This window comes from Tachysurus fulvidraco, chromosome 2, assembly GCF_022655615.1.
Source record: "Tachysurus fulvidraco isolate hzauxx_2018 chromosome 2, HZAU_PFXX_2.0, whole genome shotgun sequence".
Classification (NCBI taxonomy): domain Eukaryota; kingdom Metazoa; phylum Chordata; class Actinopteri; order Siluriformes; family Bagridae; genus Tachysurus; species Tachysurus fulvidraco.
The window spans coordinates 26,991,206-27,014,008 of record NC_062519.1 but is presented as its reverse complement, the minus strand read 5'-3'; the positions used below and the strand labels follow the sequence as shown (position 1 = coordinate 27,014,008).

Genomic DNA, 22,803 nt, shown 5'->3' with positions numbered 1-22,803 from the left:
CATCACTGTAACAAAATCACAAAATTCGCATATTCTCTGGCTATGATTCACAGATCTCTGGGATCACCGGTCCTTAGTTTGACTCTAAATGACTGATCTATAAAAACTAGGCCTGCGTTTATTCCCCTGTGACCTGCTCTAGTTGCACGCTTGTCCAAAGTCCACTTCATTAGTTGGCTGAGATTCTCCATTTGATGTAAAATGGACATCATTCCTCTCTTGGCCTCGAGCCAGCAGAGAGGGAGCTACTTCAGTGGCCCCTTTCCCCATCAGCCTGACAGCCTCAGCAGATGATGATAAATGTAGAGGTGGAAAAGCAATTACTGTAGTGAGGTGCACTAAGGCTGAGAGAAATCAGAATAAACCAATATGGAGCTTTGACCACTAAAGACTAAATGTGCTTTACTGGGAGTACTGGGATGCTTCTGTACCTATAAGGTAGATAAATAGGTGTTTGATCACATTTTTTCCCAAGTATACAACAACTTTACATTTAGCTCATTTAGGAGCTTTAAAAATATGTTCACAAAGTATTTTACAGACCTCATAAACGATGACAAAAATATGTAACATAAACAAACAGGAGAAAACAAACAAATAAACAAAAAGTAATAAAATCATAATATATGAAACATAAAAATGAAAGGAATTGAATAAAAGCATATTTTAAGATGTTTCTCCATTGCGTATTTATCTGACTTTAACATATAAGATTGATTAAAAAGAGACAAATGAATGCACCATGAACTGAAGCTCACTGCATAACAAGAGCCAGTGTGTTATTCCAGTGGACAGAGTTGTGACCGGTTATGTGTCTGTCCCATTCAGGGCTGATAGAAATGTGGAAAAATTTTATATTAAAATATAAAATAAAGGATATTTAAACAGTTAACCAAAATATGGTAACGATATCTGTGGTAAAACATGTTGTGTGATTGTGAAGCATGACTATTGGGATATCCCCATTAAGTCATTAGATAAGAAGAGGTCAGGTACTGATATTGGGTGAGGAGATCTGGTGCACTGTTGGTGTTCTAGTTCATCCCAAAGCTGTTCTCTTCTACTCCAACCTTAACACACCATGACCAAACATGCTGGAACAGGTTTGGGCACCTTAGTTCTAGTGAAGGGAAATTGTACTGCTACAACAAACAAAGACATTCTACACAATTGTTTGCTTCCAGCTTTGTGGTAAGGCTTTGGGGAAGACCCAAATATAGGTGTGATGATCAGGTGTCCACAAACTTTTGTTCACTGTGTATGTTTTAACACCTTCTTCAGTGCATTCACTAGAGGTTTCTGGTTTTGGTGCATTGTTGATATAGTGATGTAGCAGTATTATTGCTGATCTTGCTTCACCGAGCTCTCATTTTGTCCTTGTAAGAATCTCTTACATTCTGGAATTTGATCTTTTGCTGCACTTCCTTTTACACAATGACTGCAAAAAGATAATAAAAAAAATACAGTGACTGAGTGCCAGCCAGCTCCATCTCCCTGTCTCTGAGTGGCCTGGCCTAAATGTGGAGGAGCTATATTCAGACGGCTGTGAGTGTGGGCGTTCAGTGAGAGAACGGCTCAGGCAGCGAAGTTGCCTACACACTCCTTCATTCTGACTCACTCTTTACAGTGGTACATGAGGACAAAAGTCAGGACCAGACGAGCTGAAAAACCAGACTGAGTAAAACAAAGTGTGAGCCGGCGTCACTTCCTCCATCCCTGAAGCCAGCTGCCTTTGCACACTACGATTTTAATCAAGCTCTCAGGTACGACCTTGCCATTCCTAACATGTTATCCTTCTAGATAATATTCGACCATGTAAACACAGCAAACACTGCAGTTCTTGTTTAATCTACTCCCTAGCAACCCATTGTGTTATGTATTATGACAGAGTACTTTACCTTATTGTTTTAACTTATTCAACTCAAAGGACAATAAACTTTCTTTGGTTAACGCCATTGTCCACAGTAGAAAGGTTGTTGTTCTCAAATCAGTCAATGAATTATTGTTTGTTTGGTTTTTTTTTTGGTCTGAATATGACCTTGTTTCCATGCCTCTTTGTATTTGCTCTTTGTTTTTTAGAGCTTGTTTAAAATAAGTAAAAATGCAGTCAGAGATTTTAACAAATGTAAGATGTAGTTAGTTGTTTTGAAATTTAGTACAGTTGCTGCATGACTGAAAATGTGGAGAAAACATTGCAAAAAAAAAAACTGTAAAGTTGCAGTGGGCTGGATTCACATGTCTCAAATGATACGGGAGACCTAAATGTTGGGTGGGAATTAGCTGGGAATAATTAGAGAGAAAATCTTGGGAAAACATAAAAATTGGCTTTTATATATAACATAAGTTGTATGTCCATACTGAGAAACAGAGATGCCCACAATGAGCATGGACCAACTAATCCTTCATGCACACTAGCAAGTCCATCATGCTGTTTGTAGTTTGGCCATTGTAGCATGTAGCTAATGCTATAGTTGATATGGTTGACATGACTGATTAATTTGGATGTGTTGAATACAGGGTCATGTGACAGTCAGGCAGCAACCACAGTACAATAGAACAGTACAATCAGTGTTTAACTCTGCTTTCTCTATCAAACACACACATTTTGTAAAACATTTTTAGTGGTTGGAAAAGCGTTTCAGTATGAAAAGAAATTTTTATCCGCATTAGAGATCCACCTTTTTGTGTTGAGTAGTTGGATGCTGTTGAATATGCCTGTTGTTTCTTCCATTTGAAAGCCTAATGTGCCTCTGACCTTGTGCCAATGCTAAAGTATTAGCAATTACTACAATAAAACATTATTGGTTAAATCGCTGACTTTACCTTTAATGTGATGTTGATCGTATCACATTGGTTTGTCCTATTACTGTATCTTGTGACACAATGTCCAATTACAATACTATTTATACAGAATTAGTCCTCTAATGATCCTATCTCTTTAAACATAGTTGTCCCTAGATCTTATAGTTAACCTGGTGAGCAATATCAGAAACCTCATGCCCTTTTGTTTCTGCAGACCTTTTTTCCTGAGACGTTGCAGTGCATGTGAATATAAGGTACAGAGTGTTTCTATAGCATGCACACTCCTGTCCTCATGCTGTCATTGTCAGCATTTCATCCGTGGGCGCCAGTAAATAAAGTCCGAGCCAACTAATTCCCTTGACATTTACACAGCTACCTCAGTGAGTCAGAGTGGATTGAGAAAGAGAGAGCGAAAGAAAGAGATGCTATTAAGAGATGAATGGATCGGTTTATTTGCCTCTGGAGTGCATTGAAAACATGTTGATCCTGGGTGTGTGCTCGTGTGCGTGCGCTTTCTTTCTGATATTGTTAACGCTGGATACTCTTCCTCAGGTTAATCTCGCTGCTGTAATCTCAACAAGCTCATCAGTATCAGCATGTGAATGTGCATCTTAATGTAAGTGTATTAACTAGCAGGGGTGTGTGCAGGCGTATTATCTCACACAGCTCTGATGGAAAGCCACATACCCACTACTCAATGGAGCTATTTCATTCATTCACGTTACACATGTTAAAAAATAAGAAAGATAAGGTAAGGAAATATGACAAGAAGTGTGCAATCCACAAACATTTGCACCTCAGTCTCAGCCTCAGACGTCACATTCACGAACCACTGGCTGAATGTTTGATGCAAATGGCACAGACAATCTGGAAACACTTCAAGTCATCATCTGATTCGTTGGGTTCTACAGGATTTCTGAGAGACATTTGTATCGTGTGTTTTTTAACAGTCTGGTAACAAAGTCATTTCCAAAGTCTACTTCCCTCATGCAAGGAGGAAGCTGTTGTAATAAATGCTTATTTGGATCAGCTGAACCTTGGGTTTCCCAAATTATGTGAAGTTCACACTTATTAGTTTTTTTTTTTTACTTTTCTAAACAGAATAATCTATGGTTCAATCTATTTCATACCCAGAGACATGACACTGAACAAAGCAGACTGTGATTGGTTGCTTTACATGTTAGTCAGATGGCCAGTCTTTGGCCAGTAAAAGCTGCTATGGTGCCCAGACTTTCTGCCATCAATCTGAAGATCTGGCTACGTGAGACTACCAAGTTACTAACAAGTAGCTAATGTTAGGAGAAATAATTGAAACCAGGAAAACTAGACCAAGTTCTATAAGTTAGTTAATTGTCAGCTGCTATTTAATTACACCCATTAGCAGAGTTTGCTAGCCAGGGTGTAAAGATTATTAATGTCATTAATGTTATTACACTTTGTAAGACAATACAAACAATATGCAATGTTTACAGTGAGAGTTGACATACTTCCCCATCTTGGTCCTAGAGTACACCTTATCTTTATCACAATCATTCCAGCTGGTGTTGGTGTTTTAGAGCAGAGAAAACATAAGCAGGAGAGGGGGTTTTCCATGGCCAAAGCTGAGAATGTTAAATGATCTTATGACCACATGTAATGCAATCATACAATCAAGCCTGACAGAAAGTCTTGTTTGCTTAATTGTCATCCAGATGCAAAAGTTTTATCATGGAGGCAACGTTAAAAAAAAGTCGTGATCATGTCCATGTCTTTGGCCTAGAAATTCTAAGAAAGTCATGCAAGAGTTTCAATACCTTGATATTTCCAAATAAATCCAGGCTCAACACATTTAGCTTTATATTTGGCAGTCGCTCATTTCCAGAGCAAAATGTATCTTATATACACAACTGAGTATTTGAGGGTTCGGGACCTTGCTCAAGAGCCCAACTGTGGCAGCCTGGTGGTGAAGAGGTGCTGGGATTTGAATTCACAGCCTTCTGGTCAGTAGTCTGATGTCTTCACCAATGAGCTACGTTGCCTCCGAAAAACAATGTGTCAGCATGGTGTGTGAATCTTGGCTTTAACAGTTCCTCAATCTACATTTACATTTATGACATTTGGCAGTCATCCTTATCCACAGCAACTTACATTTATCTCATTTAACTGAGAACTTGAGAATTAAGGACCTTGAACCAGCTCAAAGAGCTGAGCTTCTTCTTCCCCACATTATTGTGTTTCTTGTACACAATTGTAATGTGTCTTTTAGTCCCTCAAGGAACTAGGAGCTAATAAAGATCAACATCTAACATGGGGACACAAAACCTCATTACTGATTTAGTTGGCTAATACTGTTTCTTCTTCTCTTGCTATGCTTATTTATGAAACAGAAATCAGTCTTGACTATGTAAAAGCAAAGCAAGCATTTTTCATGTTGTTAAAATACTAGGTTCAAATTTCCCCACACTCAGACAAGATGTAAGCTTGTCCAAATGTGCCATAGATAAACCTGATAAATAAGGAAGCTATTGATGAAATTTGCCTACGTTGGGTTCACGATCAGATCTGACATATAAAGAGCAGTGTGTTTTGCAGTACAAATTTACAAATATGTCAAATCCATCCTGCTTTTTTTCTGTAGCGGCATGAAGCGGATCTTGTACGAAGAGGCCGTTGATTTAGTTACAGGAAGAACAGGAGCCACTGTGAAATCCACTCACAGCATACTCATCAAAGATGATATTCATCTGGCTTGCTGAGTCATGTAACAGACAACAATCCACCATTCAGGGTAGGTCGTTCTTAAGAACATAACAATGTGTGCTCTCACAGAATGTCTCAAATAAATCAGCAACCAGATCAAGATCTGATCTTTAAAAAATCAAGAGTTCAAATGAATGTCATGTGACTGGATGAAGTATTATAGTATTAATTCTTAAGTACAGTGTTTGGTATGTGTCTAAATAGAAAAAAGTCTCTTCTGTCATGAGCAAAGACCTCACAGGAGATATGTTAGGTAATATAAGACCTTAATGAAGTTCTGTTAAATCCCCTCATTGTGTTTAAATTTACCTTTAAATTATTCAAATGATATTGACAGTGGAATTAATTGATGTAGCCTCCTACCCAGATGTCTCTCTTTGCTTTCTTCTCTTTCAGATTGATAATGGATTATTCTCTCCCTGCGTTTATTTGACAGGAACCAATAATCTTTGGGTGTCTTGGCTTGATTAGCTCTGTTTGCAGTCAATATACACTGGAGGAAGTAGAAATTATAATGTGAGGGAGGGGCCAAGATCTTTAAATGCTATGTTTTTTTGTTTTTTTTTGCAGTCAGGTGTCCATAATTAATGGCAAAAACAATCAAGATGATCTTCCTCGATGATAGAAGAAAAACCTGATTGTAAAGGTTGGTCTAAAAAACAGTTTATATCCAAGTCCTAAATTCACAAAAATGAATCCACCTGTTAATCAAAGGAAAATGGAAGTCAGACTGGAAGTGCTGCATAGAGGAGTTATGGTAAGGGGGTGAGTTAAGAGGGCATTATTCAGAGAAGTAACCAACAGGCCATAGGATTAATTCAAAAACAACTGGAGAGAACCATAGGGTGTATACTCCATGAACACTGGGAGTGGTGAACCATGTGAAATCCTGGTTGGAGTTTACCAAGAAATATGTTGCAGACTCAGGAAAAAGCTCTTCTTCTCTGATTCTGAAACAGCACATTTGGTGAAAACCTAAAACCGCTTATCAGTTCTGCCACTGCTGTAGCTAAACCACTGAAGGAAAATAATCACTTACAAAGTTGGCGCGATTCATCCCAAAGTGAAGTTACTGTCAACTCCCTTATTTTCCTATAAAAACTGTACAATATTGTTATTCTTACATTTTATGTAGAATGTCTGAGCCAGATACTTTCTGAACCATCAGATGCAGTTCAAGATAAGACAAGCTTTTGATAGCACTGTGGTATAAATAATGTTAGTTAAGGAAACCTATATGTAAAGCATTACACAAAAACCTGTTTCACAACATGCTTAAACACAACATGGTTTAAAAAAAGCACAAAACAGGAAACTTGACAAAGAGCCCTGGATGATGGGCTCAGTCTGTGTCACATCAGCAGCCTCGCTCAACTTCCTCTGTTTCTATGGTTCACTTAACCTCCCCATGGACACAGAGCACGATGCTGACAGCTCTGAGGGTCATGTCGAAGGACGGAGTGCATCAGGACAGCCTTGAAACCTGCAGAGCATATGCAGCACATTGCCTTATTACTACATGTTCTTGATTGGAACAGATCAGTATGATAAGAGTATGTTAGTTAGTTTTGTTACATCAGATTCTTCACAGCACAAAGTCAGTAGGAAGATGTGATTCCAAGAGTGTGTTCATTTCATCAAAAGATTTAACCAGGTATCAACTAGTATTAGCTTCATTTCCAAAAATACAACTCACAGACTTACCATCTGTCACACGACAGCATTTTTCTTCAAAAAGTAGCTAAAAACATAGATACATTTTTTTTTGCTTTCATATTTGCTTTAGCATTTTATGCTTCATGTGCAATGGTTTTGGTCAAATAAATTTTGTGTTAAATATTAATGTTTATGCTATATCCTGACCTACAATTCTTTACCCACTGAACGATGACTTAACTACTTGTTTCAGGGTTCTCTAAAATTTTCTGAATCTTTTTTCTATACTGTTTTTTTTAGTTTGTTTCAGCTTTTTTTTCATTTGTACACTGTATTATTTAAATGTACCATATACTATATTAATAAGTTCATTATAATTTGTTATTATAACAAACAATCATAAAAATAAAATATGCATTAAAATGAAATCTTTGGCCATACAACAAATACACCTTTTATAAAGCCAGGATGCCTGTATACTTACGTCGCCCCTCATCCTGATCAGATTGAACTAAACCGCTCTATGTCTCACTTCCTTGAAGCCCCCCTTGACAGCTGTGTCAACAAGCATAAGGGTCTTGGCCTTAAACAAACCTTCAGGAGAGCCATTGTACATGCTCTCCCTAATACACTGCCATAATGTTTGCACAGACTCTACTCTAATGACAGCTGCTAAATCTGAAACCCACACACTTCATGAACAAGGAGCCTCGCAGGCACACTCTTCAATTTGTCGTCATGTTTCTTAACTAGCTCTGTCTTGTTTAATATATGTGGAACACTTTATTGGTTTTAATGAGCCTGGGGTCAAAGTCATTTCTTGGCTTTAGCTGAACAGTACTTGCTGAACTTTTGAGCCTTATGTAAATTACATTTCAGTTAAAGAGTTAAGGTAGAGCACTCCGTGAGTTAAATGACAGTATTCTTTTATTTTCTCTGTGCATCATTTGTTGAAAAAGAGCCACGTGTGAACGCTAGGTTCTAGCTTTCATTAGGTACCACATCCTGTATACTACACTGCTATAGTCTTTTTAATATATAAATATAATTTACTAGAATACTAAACAATACTAACTAGTAATAAATATCAATAGTACTAGAAAAATAATTCTTAATTCTTTTGTTTTCTGATTGCCTGTAATCACATTTCCACTCTCAACAGTAATATTTTATTGTTAAACATTGAACATCCTTTTATCATCCAGGGCTTAAGTTCTGTAGCTGCTGTCTGTTATTTGTCTTTTGCTTGTACGGTTCCCTGTCTCTGGTTTCTACTATGTCTGTTTTTCCAGCAGCACTGTTGTTTGGTGTCATAACAAACTGGCCTGCCCTCCATTCAAGTCCCTTTCAGCCATGCTCGTTCACACACATCGGCTGAAGGCAACTGGCTGTTGCTCTGTTATGTGTTTTCCTTTCCTTTCCTTTCCTTTCCTTTCCTTTCCTTTCCTTTCCTTTCCTTTCCTTTCCTTTCCTTTCCTTTCCTTTCCTTTCTTTTCCTTTCCTTTCCTTCCCTCTCCTTTGAATTTCATCAGGCTTAAAGAGGTGTCATGGAAGAAGCCCGAGAATGCAAAGGACCCCTATTTTAATAAGCTTGTGTTACATGCATGTGAGGCCTAATTGAGGCCTGGTCATGCTGGCAATGAAAAAACAGAAAAATAGGGAGAGGTTGAAGATACAGGTGTTGATATGTGTGTGCAAATGATGAGGGTGTTGAGGCTGAAGCTGGAGCTGGTTCAAGGAACCAGAAAACCTTTTAAAAAGCTGGCCACGTATACACCAGTTAAGGATCCAAGACATTACCTAATCAAATGTGGGAGTTTTCTAATCTACGTGAAACACACATACATATGGAGGGTATTATAAAGTACTTTGTCTTTGAAAACAAAATTTACCAACCACAGTCAAACCCATCAGAGTCCATACTAAGGGTTGCATGACTAGTGAAACAGTCGTATTCTTCTTCTTTTTTTAATATATAAAGTTGCGATCTTTTCCATAGTTAAAGCAACATCTGATTCAGGATATCAATATTTAGGCTATTATTATTAGTGCTGTTTAATGCTGATTAATTAATAGGCAACAAAATTAAATTTACAGCTTTAATACATTTAAGGCTAACTATTTAGCTATGAAAATAAATCCAACAGTGCAATAAATGTGTCAAATCATAAATCTGTGTATTATATTACAATATTCAAGGTTTTAACAATTCATAATGTGCACTTATGGACCATTTTAAGAAAAGTTAAGCGTGCAGCATATGGAAGCTCATGTACATCAATAGATTGCTCCTTAGAGCTCAATGACAGACCTTGAATGAAAGATTGCCAGCAGGTATCTCCATCATCTGGTAGGTTTTTCTATGTAACAGTCAAGGAGTAGAACCACAACCACCATCCCCTGCCTCAAAAGCATCATGAAAACAAGTCTTGGTCCATTGATTAATTCACTACTGATCAGACTCTAAACTAGTGCGATTGAAAGTGACTTGCAGGTACAAAAGCACACCTTCACATACTGCTAGTCACAAGAGCAAACAACAAAATAAATGAAGGAGGTCCTTCAGGAAAAGGGCAGGAGTGGGATTAATCTTGTGCACTTGTGATTCTGTCATGTAATGAGAAGAGGAAACGTATGCAGTTTCCTGTGACCTGTGACCGTGGAGTTCATGATGGGTTTTTTTGGTTGACCTGGACACTTGTAGTGCATTACTTTTGGTTGGAACTTTAAGTGCTCACACTATTTATATTATACAATGGTGTAGAATAGGGCATAAGTATTAGATCAGGGACACACCTTAGGTTCACAGACAGGGATGTCCTGACACATTAACATTTCAATTTAGTTTAATTCAGTTTTTTGTAAATTATATAGCGCTTTTAACAATGGACATTCTTTTTATTTAATTTCAGCAAAAATAAATAAGTAAAAAAGACTTTTCCAGAGTACTTAAACTTACAATTTATAAATCAGTTTCTTATTTAATATGTTTAAATGTTCATGTAAACCATTTCTTTGAGTTTTTGTCATAGGCCCAAAATGACGCCACCTCAAACCTTTTCACGTCACTGTTTTTTTTTAGCCAAGAAGCACTTTGGAACTAAAGCAGCACAAAAACAATCAATTTTATTGTGAAATGTTTGAATTAACTCTGGATGTCTTTCTTATCCTAGAACACTGATGTAGTTCTCCGTGTCTAGTGCTCAAGTCATATTAATGGAAGTTCATAGTGCATCTGATCTTCACATTTGGATATCCGCTGGAGTCGGATATTCATTTCATGGTTCATGTTGCCTTCAACTTGTTCTAATTTGTTCTGTGTAAATCACTATAGGCATAGACTCCTCTAAACATGGACCTCTTATCATTGTTGGCTGAACTAAATGTCTCCCCATCTGTCTTATATAACAAACAGGCTCAACATCATACTGAGGCTGCAGTTCAGAGAAGGGGCTAAAAATCACTAAACTAGCTCCAGAGCTGAAATTGGGCTCAATGTGCTATTGCAGGCATACACAAACACATACAGCCAACTCTTCAAGCATGGCCCCAGGCTGCTTGAGCCATAGCGGTGACTAACATCTTTGGCGAGGAAGCGGCTGACGCCTCAGAGCTGCTTTCTTCACTGCCAGGCACTATAAGCTGGGAAAAAGGCCAGTGGCAGTACATGAGGGAGCTACAGGCAATTCTAGGCCTGGCACATCCAAAAAAGTGTGTGTGTGTGTGTGTGTGTGTGTGTGTGTGTGTGTGTGTGTGTGTGTGTGTGTGTGTGTGTGTGTGTGTGTGTGTGTGTGTGTGTGTAATGCTATGAGAAGGACAGCATGCACATAACTAACTGATAAGCAGTCCTCCTTGGGCGTAAATAGCTGTAATGGGCGTGCCAAAGGACATAGATGACGTTTTGCCTATGTAAGCCATATAAAAAGGGCCGCTGCAAGGCCGTAGGTCAGACAGATTAACAAACAGTAAATGCCAAATCTCTCTCTCTCTCTCTCTCTCTCTCTCTCTCTCTCTCTCTCTATCTATCTATCTATCTATCTATCTATCTATCTATCTATCTATCTATCTATCTATCTATCTATCTATCTCTGTAGTTTCCTGACCTGCTTCTATATTTAGTATGTAGTACTGTATGACCTAGAACAAAGTAGACAGATGTGGCTGGATGTTACTTCCTGTTAGACTTTAACCTTTTATGTGTGTATGCATCTGTGTGTGTATGTGTGTGTGCGTGCATGCGTGTGTGACTTGTCCTCTGATACATCAGCTCACAGGCGCTAAAAAAGGCTAACTGAATAAACCCGCAAGACAAAAAATCCCGATTATGCAGTGACAGGTACTGTCCCGATGATGGTCTGCTAAAGCTGTCCTTTTGTGTTCTATGCTGAATGAAAGAAATAGTGCTGACCACACACCACAGGCATTAACACACAAAGCACAAGCATTGGGGTTTGACCTTCACGTGCATTCCTGCTGCTCTGCTGCTCTTCTAAAGGCACTCCGATGGCTTCTCAAAGAACAGTCATGTGTTAGCATACTTCTCAGAAAGCAGCTTTTGTGTGAGATGGTGGGTTGTGCAGCTGTGAGCAGGTAAATAAACAAAAAAAATAAATAAATAAATAATTTGTCAAAATCCATTGACACACATTTGAAATCAGCTGCTCTTTTGGAGTAATTCTGCATGATTTCTCTTATCAGAAACTAAACAAAATGTAGACTGGACAGTTTTGTGTTTATTACAGATAAAGTCTGGTAAAGAAAGATTGCGGTGTTCATTTACATATTATTTTAAAGATCAAACCTTCATTTCTTTAAACAAATAAAAAAGAAGGGAGGGAAAAGAAAGAAAGAAAGAAAGAAAGAAAGAAAGAAAGAAAGAAAGAAAGAAAGAAAGAAAGAAAGAAAGACTCGCTTCTAGACAGCTCATGTTACCAAGCAACTTTCACTTTCAGAAGTGAACTTTTTACAAAAGTTACACCTGTTACAAAGCTCTGACAAAGGACACTTCTCACAAAAGTTTTTATTCTAGCGTCAATAACAAATTGGAACGAGCATGAATATGAATCAACACCTTCTGATGAATCAATTAAATTTCAATGTATTTGTTTAGCGCTTTTAACAATTAACATTGTCTCAAAGCAGCTTTGAAACAGAATAAAAAAAATAAGTTTAAAGTTTAAAATTAAGTTACTATTCATCTATTTAACATCTATCCCTAATGAGAAAACCCTAGGAGATGGTGGCAAGGAAAAATTCCCTGAGATGATATGAGGAAGAAACCATGAGAGGAACCAGACTCAGAAGGGAACCAATCCTTAGTTGCATGACACTGACAATAAATAATGTAAAATCAAATATTGTATTCCTTTTACACAATATAACGTAGCCCTGCTTTTTAAATTGTAGCGCAATTCAGATTTTTTCTGGTTTACACACTTTGCCATATAAAGTCCTGTGCAAATTTACCTAAGTGTTCTGTGACCACAACTATTTTCAGCCACTCTAACCATGCCGCCACCCTCTTCCCACAACGCACTGAAGTAACATAAATGGATCACTCCTTTGTTTTCCAAACAAATGCCACAGGCTGATTAGCTGGTGCTGGACAGGCCTCGCTGTGTATATGTGACCTGACCGTTGAAGCAGTTCAAAAGGGATGCTGGTTTGAAACATAAACAGACACGGTCTCGGGGGAGGAGTGCGGTGAATTCTGAGGTGACACAAACGTAAACACTGTGACAAAATAGTGGGGAACTGTGAGAGAGGCAAACCTCCAAACGTTTTTCCAGTTCAGTTCTGCCACAGTGTTCATTTTCTCCCCATCCAACTGATTAAAAACAGCACACTAAAATGTGTACACACAGAAATAATAGCCAGTTAGATCTTGATAGTCACGGTCAGTTAAGTGTACAATACACCTCAGATGGTCTGTGGATGGAGTGTTTGAGACTGACTCTAATTTAAGCCTGACCAACTGTGTCTTTGTCCTTTTTCGTTATTGTTAGCACGTAATATCGTGAAGACACTGAGCTGGACAAAGCTTGTGTACACAAAACAAGAACATAGCACTATATTGGGACATTGCATTCTGTTCTCCAAAAAAGATTCAAATGACTCAAATTGCCAGGACATGTGTGTGAGGAGACGTGATAATATTAGTGTGTGACTCAGACATCGACACGGTCTTCTAACAGGAACAAAAAGTAGCAAGAATACCAGGTTCTCTGTGGCGAGGGTATCGCCAATGCACTGTGTTTTGAATAGATTGGATTACTTCGTGTGATTGTGGGCTTCATTGTAAAAGGAAAGGATTGCGAATGAAATCCCCTCTCAGCCAGCAGCGCTTATCCCTGCCTCTGTGTCGTTCCTTTCAGCCACCAGGCCTCCATCCCACATGCATGTAATCTCAGTGACAAGACAGGGAGAAGGAAAATTGAATATGTCTGAAAGGGAATGTTCAGGAAGCGAGTACAGAACACAATCCGTGGGTTTGGTAAGTAAGGGTTGAGAAATGACAGTGGATTAGAAAGGTCTTGTAGAGTGGAATCCTTTACGTCTTCTTAAGTTCATCTCAGAGGTTATTAGAAGCTGTAAAAATGAGCTCAGCATGTTGAATTATTCATGTCAGCACCTTAATTATTGATGGAATAAAAGACGAAAGAATCCATTGTGTAATTTTTGCCTACCAAAAAAGTGTACTGATTTAAAAGTCTTAATGCAGGGTCAGACGAGGTTGTCCCTGAACAGCTGAAGAGGAAATTTTACATAATGACGTTAGTCATTATCACCTGGGGACATCAGCAGGACACTATGGAGCCATGGAAAAATGCTGAGAGGCGTCCATTTTGTTCACCTGCTTTGTATTTCGATATGGTCAGTGCCTCAATGGGATGGGTGAAGAGGGATATAAAGCTTTTACCCAACCTCTTATTGTTTTTCCCTTGTTTGACCCCCTCCTTCTTGGCTTGGCTTAGAGGGTCGTGTGTGTGTGTGTGTGTGTGTGTGTGTGTGTGTGTGTGTGTGTGTGTGTGTGTGTGTGTGTGTGTGTGTGTGTGTGTGTGTGTGTGTGTGTGTGTGTGTGTGTGTGTGTGTGTGTGTGTGTGTGTGTGTGTACGTGTGCCTGGACCCAGACACTTGAAATGATTTAGTGTGGGTGGAAAGGAATGTGTGCCCAGATGAAAAAAGAAAAGAAAGTGAAAGAAAAGCGGACTGACGAGAGGGGGTGGAGAACCAGCAAGATAGCCACAGATAGATGGAGAAAGGGTGAGTGAGTGGGGGGTGGGGGAATGGAGGGAGTGGTGATGAGAAGGAGCACACGCCACCTGGGATGGAGAGTCACTTCACTCTAAGGAACAACGGAAGAAAAGGGCATAAATAGAGAAAGCGGGGAGGTGGGCATAGAGAGAAAGAGAGATGGGAGATGTGTTGTGATGGATGGGGGTGGGAGAGAACAGTATGCACTGTGGGGGTCTAGAAATAAAGAGGGAGAGAGCATGAAAAGCTAGAAACCCACTCACGTACTTCTGCTCTCCATCGAACAAATTTCCAATGGCTTTTGCAGGTCTTGCTTAGGGGAACATTTAGTCCAATCAGAATGCAGCCTACACAACAAGCTCTTAGAGTTACGAGAGTGGCAGAGAGAGAGAGAGAGAGAGAGAGAGAGAGAGAGAGAGAGAGAGAGAGAGAGAGAGAGAGAGAGAGAGAGAGTGAGAGAGAGAGAGAGAGAGAGAGAGAGAGAGAGAGAGAGAGAGAGAGAGAGAGAGAGAGAGAGAGAGAGAGAGAGAGAGAGAGAGAGACTCCTTTGGGTCCTAATGATGCACAAGCAGAAGCTTAAGGTTAGCATATGCCACATTAAATCCAACATCCCTCCCTCTACCCATCTCTAAGCACAGGCTTCAGTTTCATTTCCTATCAGTCCCCTCTCTTTTCATCATTCCCTATTTATTTCTCTTTCTTTACTGTTCTCCTCCTTTCCCTATTTATCTTTGTTTTCAGCCCCCATTTACTGACACCAACCTCTTCTTCTTCTTCTTCTTCTTCTTCTGTCTCTGCATCTCGTTCCCTGTTCCCTCAAAGCCTCCCATCCTCCATCCCTCTTTTGTCAACTCCCTCCTCACAGACACACACAGACACACACACACACACACACACACACACAAACACTGAAGGCAGCAGGCCTGTGTGTCCACATTCAGTTGGAGTGGCTGCAGCATCTGGGCTGCCAGAGAATTCCACCCGAATACCAATGAGCTCCCAGCTTTTCTGAGGGAGTGCGACCACTGAGTGGGTGGACAAGCATGCACACACACACACACACACACACACACACACACACACACACACACACACACACACACACACACACACACACACACACACACACACACATAAATGCTCCTAGTATACTAGTATACAAAAGACATTCTTCTGAATGCTATGAATGAACAAAATAGCCAAATGTACCTGTAGCACTGAGCTTTATTTTGATACAAAGAGATGAATCAATCTATCAATCTATTGACTGTGTAACTCGAGTCATTCTGACTTTGTCACCTTTAGGTCATCATTGACTGTTCAGTATTGACCAGATGAACAACTCGGAATAGCTGCATGCACATGGTAGGTCCTGTTTGAAAATAAATACATGCCCTACAGAGTGGTCCAATATAATTGTTCCAAATTTATTAAAACAGACTGGCTGCTTAAAAGGTGATAGAGGTTGATGACATATAGCACACCTGAATTTTAAAATACAGCAATTAAAATGGCTAATTTTTCACAAATGTTTATTATAAATAGGTTATATATATTAGTATTTGGCTCAAATTTGCAACACAACTCTAAACTGATATAATTCTCCTGGAACCTTTTAGCTACAAAACCAGTGTGGAAATCTGACTATCTAGCTAACTAAAGCTAGTAATGAGCTAGTTTATTAGTTAATCTCACATGGCTAGAAATGAGCCTAAATCATGGTGGTTAAGGTTTTGTAAACTCCATTCCACCCAAGTTTACTTTGAAGAGATTTGAGCTGGTTTGCTAGCAGATAACTAGCTGGCCAGCTAAACTTTGTGGTAAACCTAAATCATGATGGTTATGACATATTTTGACAAATATATGTGCTGATAATGTGAAAGTGTATAATTAAATCTTAAGAAATTAATCTCTATCAGTCACAAACATGAGCTAGTTTATTAGGTAATTATAAATTTGAGATAGCTAGAAAACATGTTGTATATTTTGTAATTGCATCTGGAATATTTTAGCCATGATAACAGTGTGTGAATCTGACAAGCTCGCAAACTAATGCTAGTTATTTATGATATCATGGTTATTATATTGTATGTTTTGACAAAATTGGCTACTGTTATATAAATCTGTGAGAATATTAAAATGCAAATCAAGACTCTATGCCACTTGGGTTTACATGAGACAGTTTTGAGTTAGCTAACTTAGCTAATGTTAGTGGTACTTGTGGTTTATTTTCACAGGTTTGGATCATGGTAAATAAATTGCTGAAAATATAAGAATCAAAGCATCAAGAAACTGAAATCACACATATGTCTTCCAGGGACAACTTTAAGCTATTTTTACAAATAGTTCACTTTTTGGGACTATCTATGTATTTGAGGAGGCTGATAGAGTCTAGCATTTTAGAAAAACAGAAAACAGAGGACATTTCTGAGGAGAAATAAAAGAATGAAACTATTTATTATGCTACACAAATTATTTATTTATTTAAGAGCTGATTATTTAGGGGAAATCAAAGTCTAAGGTGCTAAAATAATGACAAAAACTGACAAGACCCCAGTGAATGCATTCTTTGAAAGGTTGCAGGACAGACTAATCTGCATTAGTGTTGTAACTGTGTGTTCTGGAGTGGCCCAACGATCAATCCATTGATTGTCGCCTCCGTTTCCACAGCAACAGGAGAAATGTTTTAAGGAGGATTATCTTTCTTTAGTAGGGAGAAATAGGAAAGGCAAACACCATCACCCCTGAAACTGTTGCTGAACAGAGTTAAGGCACATGAAGCCTTAGACTGTGACTATGTGTGTTGTCTACCTGTTCGGTTCTCAGACCATCACAGTCTAGTGCTTCCTGGCAGCGAGACAAGATAAATGGCATAGAAGTAAAGTAGGAATCTGAGTTGGCAGAGTCATTACCCTGAGCACGAGGAGCAGCTGGCTATGAATACGTCAGCAAGGGATGTCTGGCACATTGGAAATACAAGGAACACAGGTTCAGCTGCACATCTGCTAATGACCCAGGCTGAGCTCAGCCTTACTCTTATAAAGGTTTTCATTCTTTCAGTATCTTTAAAATGTCAAATACCTGTGAGTTAATCTTAAAGACATTGGGAGTGTCACCTGAGATACTTCATCAGTTCTAGATCCTTAGATGTTGCGCAAGTCTACTCAGCTTGACTATTTTTTTCAGGACAGCATTTAAGTACAATCTTGGACAAGCCTTCAAGCTAAATCTTTTATACAGCTGCAACAGTAACAATGGTGTATCGCTAATTTGGTTGGGGCAATCATATCATTTCCTTTTAACACACAGTTGTTATTTTTGTTGACAGAAATAAACGCATCTGCAGTGATGTGGGTGGAGCAGTGTAAGGAGACTGACATTCAAAATCTGCTGATGTACTGTGATTTTCAACAAACTGTTAACCCACTTTGGACCTCCTCTTAGCACAGATGCAAGGACAAAAACATATTTTCTGACTTCGGCAATGAAGTACAGTATTTATATCACTCCAGTTCAGTACAGTTCAGTTGGATACTGGAGCCAGTGGCTAGCTGAAGAAAACAGACTATTTAAGGGTTGTTTAAAAAATCGAAACAAATATTTCGCTTGTGACAATTAAATGTGAATCAGACAGTTGGTACAGTAGTTGTCAGACAGCTGCTTATGCCTATCACTAGATCATCAGCATGTTAATCATAGTCTTCTGAAAAACATCCCAGTACTAAGCCAGATTAACAGAAATAAGAGATGATTTGGTTGGATATCATCTAAAGACACCTCTTGATAATGTTTTTATTCAAACCCAACAGCCCTTTTACTACCATAGTGCATCTTGCAAGGTTATCTGTGAAAAATAGCATATATTGATGTTATTATGCTTTTCATATTCCACTTGGGTTATGATATAACAAAAAAGAGCTACTGGATTAGGGGCTTCATGCAATAGGGTATGGTACAATATTTGTGTTCTTAAAGCCCGCAAATGAACCTTTCGTTCAATTCCCTCGGTCCTGCTCTCTCACTCTCTCTAGCCTTTCTCTCCCCCTCTTTCCCCACCTTGGCAGCATGAAAACAAACTCATTTCCATACAAATGGAGTGTGGGCCTGCAGCCAGTGGAATTGCAGATATTTTATCTCTCGACTGGAGAGCCTGGCTATCACTCGCTAGTTGTTAGCCCCAGCCTTTGTCTCTTACCACTATCTCTCTTTTCTCTTCATCCTTCTCCTTCGGTGCATATACCTGACTGCAGCCCAAGTCATGTAGAACTGGCAGCTGTACGGCTCAGTTCAAGCTCCTTGGCAGAGCGAAAACAGCAGCTGGGTCCCCAAATTCTAGCTGCCATGTCTGGCATTGGCTAATGTGGAGATGTGGGCACTCAAGCTCTCTCCTCTGCCCCCCCAAACACACACACACACACACACACACACACACACACACACACACACACACACACACACACACACACACACACACACACCTCTCTCTCTTTCTCTGTCTTTCTCTAGCCACCCACTCTCTGTTTTTTTTCTGCCCAAGCACCTGACAACCTCTTTTTTTGAAATCCTTATTTCATCCCCCACAAACAAAGCCCAGATTGTTGCTATGTTCTCTCCTCCAGCACTGGACATGTATGATGCATAACAGGGAAAGTATAAGGGCCACAGATGGCCAGTCTGTAATATACTTAGTTATAGTTCCCGCCATCATGGAAGCTCAAATTACATGATCTAATTCTCTGTCGCTCTTTGTTTCTCTCTGTCCCTTTTACAGAAACACTGTCCCTATTGAGAGAGAGAGAGAGAGAGAGAGAGAGAGAGAGAGAAAGAAAGAAAGAAAGAGAAAGAGAGCAGTAAGAGAGAAATACTAAAAGAGAAAGAGGATTAGGCTGTTTGGCATCTGATTGGGGAAGCGTTATTTTTCCACCAGGAGAGTGCAATAAAAATTGAATGAGGGGAATAAATAATTCAGCCTTGGTTTCCAGTGAGAAAACGGCTTTTCTCAGGCGAAAGTGCAGAAATCGATGCTCACTTGCTCCTCGTGCATGGTTCAGCAGACAGAAAGTGTGTGTATGAATGTGTGTGTTTCAAGATGATGGTTTGTGTGTGTGTGTGGGTGATAGCTAGCTTGGTACTGGCAGAATTTTAATAGGGTAGTAAGATATGCTATCCACAGACAACTAAATGTAAACCGGCAGAATAGGATCCTGAATAGAAACTCAATGGACAATTACTGGAACAAGGACATGAATAAATACGTGGCAATGACGCAACATGATGAGTGTAAAGGAATGTACAAGCATGTGTATGTTGTTTTTTATATAACAAGGACAAGAATACCAAAAAAACAAGAGCTTCAAAGAAAAAAGAAAAGGTCATATGATGGAGTAAAGGGTTTTTTCAAGTCCAAACTTTGCATACTCTTAGTACAGAATGAAAGAATCAGAATCAGAATCAGCTTTATTGCCAGGCATGATTTCACATGCGAGGAATTTGTTTTAGTGACATAATCTCCACAGTGTAACAGAATGACATATGTAGTATAGATGAAATTGTATGTACACATTTACAGGTGTGAAATGTGCAGTTTAAATAAACATATGAAATATACATATGCAAATAAGTATACAATATATACAATTTGTATGTACACATGTGCAGTTGTGAAATGTGCAGTTGAAGTAAACATAAACATTCAGACAATATTTATGTATGTATGTACAGAGTGCAAGTATGAAATGTGCAATTGAGGTATACATAGTGCAAACATTATGTGTTGTGTGTTCCATGGTGTTAATTGTTCATCAGGTGGATTGCTTGAGGGAAGAAACTGATACAAGAAAGTGATACAGAAACAAATGTCCAAGCAACATGTTATCCAGACTGTTTCTTAGATTATTAGATTGAATGGATTATTTAAAAGGGAATATTCTCTAATATTCTCTATGCCCATCATTTGCCTTTATAATTTCCTGTAACCTTTTTCATATCCTTAAAGCAACATTGGTATCTTTTTAAAACACTCCCAAATTTTCCCAAATATCTCCTTTATAACTTTGACAGCTTATTCTTCTTGACATACTATAACATGCTATAAGTGTCTCAGATCTCATTCATAACATTTTGCAATTCTGTTATTTCTATATAGATTGAAGCAATGGCTCACAACTTTACTATACTAATTGTTCTGGTTTTCTGTATATGATAGAGTGGAATTTTGCAACGGGAAGTGGGAGTGTACTAACAAAGGATTTTTTTGAATACCAAAACACAGCCAGTTTACTCTCTTTTTGTTTAGATTAAGAAGACAACATAACGATTATGACTTGCATTTTTATTCTATCCAACATCTTTCTGTACTTTTTGTTTGTAAATGTATTAAAAGTAGAAATAACACCCCTAAAATAGTAACTGGTTAGTACGACCATAGGAAAAAAGAGATTGAGTGTATAGAAGTGTGTGTTTATGAGTGTGTGTGCTATGAGTGCTATGAATTTCCGCTTTAATGGCCACTGAATCATAAAGATAAAACCAAGAAAAGAGATATAGCTCAAATAAATATAGCTGTCTGAGTAACCTAAAACAAGGTAATGTGAGGTTAATGAAGCACTTCACCATCCTACTGCCAGAAGTAAACAGTCCCGTCTGTTTGTTTGCCTTTTCCACACTCCTGGGACAGAGAGGCAGAACAGGACAGAGGCGTGTGAAAGGGGAAGAAAAAAGAGAGTAAACAATTGGATGATGCTCCAGTCCCACGCTGACACCCACATGCTCTGCTGAGCCATCACTTCATCCACAGAGGAGAGACTGTTGTACTTCCTATTGTTTACTGGTTCTTTCTTTAGCTCTCGCTCTGCCACTCTACTTTTTAAGAGTTATAGTTTGCTAGCGTTTCACATTTTGGCTAGGGCTGGAGTGTTACACCATTTTGGCATACAAATTTTACCTCATCAATTTGTTCAGTGATGAAAACTCTGCTGTGGAACTACTGTAGAACGTGATGGCATATGAAAAAATCAATCCACACAAGGTGAACAGTCCTGCTTGGTCTGAGCAGCTATCGAAACAGAGGCTAAGCTGTTCAGACCATCTAAGCTAAATGGTAAATGATTTTCCTTATTAGTCAGTTAAACTAGTCAATAAACGTTTAAGATTTTAATTGGCTCCCTAAATATCTTCTTTACAATGTAGCATTAGTGTTTGTAATTCAGAACATGGTTACTTTCAAATAGCTGAAAATGACAGTCTATAAACTTTCTTATGAGAGGCTTGAATTTGTCCGAAGTTGTCCAACAGTATGTTATAGAGTTTAGCAAAACATTGAAGCATTGTTTTATGGTGAGTCCTAAAGCACAACAGAAAATCACTCATAATCACACTGATTTTAGTTCCTGATGGTAGACTGATGCCTATTCCACCAACAAACCAAAGGACAAGCGAAAACAGCATGTGTGAGAGAGAGGATGCAGATCAGTTTATGATGAACAGATCACAATAAAAAAAACACTGTGTCAGAAGAGTCACAGGTTGGTAGATTGACAAATATGACAATAAACCTTGCCAAAAATCATGGTCAAATGGCAGAAAATGCAAAGTCAAATAGAGGATACTACATAAAAGGGTCAGACTCAGTAACGTCATGGAAACAAGAGAACTAAAGATATTCTTTGGTGACTTTGGTGATGTAACCCAGTGTGAAATCATATAATTGGGATATAAAATTCTAAAGAAAAAAAATCAGAAACAGATGTGCTTATAAACTGAGCTAAACAAAACATGGTGAACACAATTAAAGGGACGGTGACTGGGAATGAGGGAGTACAGGTGGTTGCTGGGAAGGTGAGTCCAGGGTGCTCGTGTTTGTAGGCTACAGTAAGCTTTGTGAAACCTTTCAAATCATTTCTTGTTGCACTCTTGTTATTGTTCCTGTATATACAGCATAATGTAGTACTCATCTGCTTGGCATACACATAGCCTGAGTATATTCAGAAATGAGTCAATTCTCTGTGCAACCTGTATGTCTGGATGAATCATAGTGTCAGGTTAGTTTGGCAGAATATCACTGAAGCTTTTTCTTCAGCCTTTTGAAAGTTGCAGAAATTCTCTGCCTCTGATCTCACTGGGAGACTTGATTACTCAAACCCAACAGAGTGGGCTAACTTGTCATCCAGGCGGCTGCTGAGGACCCTCGCCACTGCTCACTCCCACAGACTCTTAATTAATTCAGTTACCAGAGTTGACGGTAACTACCCCCACTTCAAGGTTGACAGAATTTGCTGGGGCACAGACTATCAGCCTGAGACAGCTTGCTGCAGTTGAAAATAAGGCTCTGCTAATCTCAACTCACGCCAGATT

The 22,803-nt window shown here is 38.8% G+C and overlaps 1 long non-coding RNA gene across 3 annotated transcripts in view; it reads left to right on the top strand.

The window, feature by feature from the left end:
* The first annotated feature begins 1,509 nt into the window (after nucleotides 1-1,509).
* The window catches only part of LOC113657694, a 34,868-nt gene continuing 13,574 nt past the window's right edge, over nucleotides 1,510-22,803 (top strand). Inside the window, exons 1-3 of one of the 3 annotated variants that reach the window (XR_007140038.1) lie at nucleotides 1,510-1,763; nucleotides 5,420-5,569; nucleotides 5,938-6,187. This is a non-coding gene — a long non-coding RNA (uncharacterized LOC113657694). Of the gene's footprint in view, nucleotides 1,764-5,419; nucleotides 5,570-5,937; nucleotides 6,188-22,119; nucleotides 22,288-22,803 lie in introns of those variants that run through there. The other 2 variants (XR_007140039.1, XR_003444220.2) reach the window with 2 other exon arrangements.